This window comes from Temnothorax curvispinosus, unplaced genomic scaffold (assembly GCF_003070985.1).
Source record: "Temnothorax curvispinosus isolate PA1 unplaced genomic scaffold, ASM307098v1 QBEX01014876.1, whole genome shotgun sequence".
Lineage (NCBI taxonomy): Eukaryota > Metazoa > Arthropoda > Insecta > Hymenoptera > Formicidae > Temnothorax > Temnothorax curvispinosus.
Genome location: NW_020224656.1, coordinates 33,106 through 34,803, shown reverse-complemented (window position 1 = coordinate 34,803; position 1,698 = coordinate 33,106).

Genomic DNA, 1,698 nt, shown 5'->3' with positions numbered 1-1,698 from the left:
CTTTATAGAAGTTGTGATTTTCGTTAAAGCGGGGCACACACACACACGTGTGTATGCCCTGCTTTATAGAAGTTGTGATTTTCGTTAAAGCAGGGCACACATACACGTGTGTATGCCCTGCTTTATAGAAGTTGTGATTTTCGTTAAAGCAGGGCGCGCACACACACACGTGTGTATGCCCTGCTTTATAGAAGCTGTGATTTTCGTTAAAGCAGGGCACACACACACGTGTGTTTGCCCTGCTTTATAGAAGCTGTGATTTTCGTTAAAGCAGGGCACACACACACGTGTGTATGCCCTGCTTTATAGAAGCTGTGATTTTCGTTAAAGCAGGGCACACACACATAACAACATGTTAAATAATTATTGTCAAATCTGACAGCTACGAGTACGTAATAAGATACATTGGCGCGCTTCATTTCTTTAAAATTACGTGATTGTGGCCCCAGCGCATGCGCAAGTGGCCAAAGCGCATGCTCGTATCCACTCGTATCAGTATATGTTCTGTGCTCGTATCGCTGCATTTCGTCGGTATGTCAGATTTTCTAACCCAAATAGTCCTCAACTTTAACGATTAATATCTCGCTTCGCGAGGCAGACCGCCGCGTTTATCTGTCAGATTCTTTCATTTCGTGCAAAAACGCGTCGATTGAACATAATTTTATCTATATTTGCGTTCAGGCCCGTATTCTAAATAAATACCAATGAAAGTATTATTCATAAGACTTGTACATAAAGAAACAGATCTTACATAAGCAAAACATAGTTGCATATAAACAACATATTATCAAATCTACTTATGTACATATATGTTACAGTCAAAGCCCGAAACGCAGGCATTCCTAGGATTGACTAGTCAATCCTGGGGAACGACCAAGCGTCTTGGTCAAAGCCCGAAATAAGTTTTGCGTTTCGGTTTTTGACTAATTAATCCTAGGAATAACTAATACGGCTAGTCAAAGTTAGAAGCTAAAGAAAAATTACTTCGGACTTTGACTACCCAGCAAACGCAAAAGGATTAAAAGATATTGAAATTTTTTAATACTTTTGAATCCCTTTTTTGGCGGAATTAGATGAAATTAGATGGGATTCGAAATGAGATGGTCCAATCCCATGGAATCCAAAAAAGAAAAATTTCAATTCCATCCAATCCTATGGAATCCGTAAAGGTTATGAAATTGCATGGCATTAGATGGTTTAGAAAACGTCTCGCGCCTCCGTTGGGCGACCAAGCGCCGTTGTTCGTCGGTGAGCTTTTGTGTATGCCTAAGGGCATTACACGCACTACTGCCGACGGGCAATTAGCCCGAAAATGAGATTTGTAAGATCTGTCAGGCACCGTAGGAGGTCCCTTTACATAGCGGTCGAGACGAAACTTTGAACTCGAGAAGATGCCCCGGCGATGCGACGCCTAGCAGCGTCGACGCGAACTGCCAGTAATGCAGATACCGCGCGGGCGTGTACTATTGGTGGCGCGTACCGCCACAGAGTTCAACACGGACACTTTTTAATCCCTATCCTGGCATTCAATGGTATTCATTTTATTGTCAGAATAGACGGAATTCAATGGAATTCAATACGGAAATTTTTAATTCCTAGTTTGGCATTCAATGGTATTCATTTCGTTAATGGAATCAATGGTATTCAATGGAATTCATCACGAAACTTTCCAATCCCTAACCTGGCATTCAGTGGTAT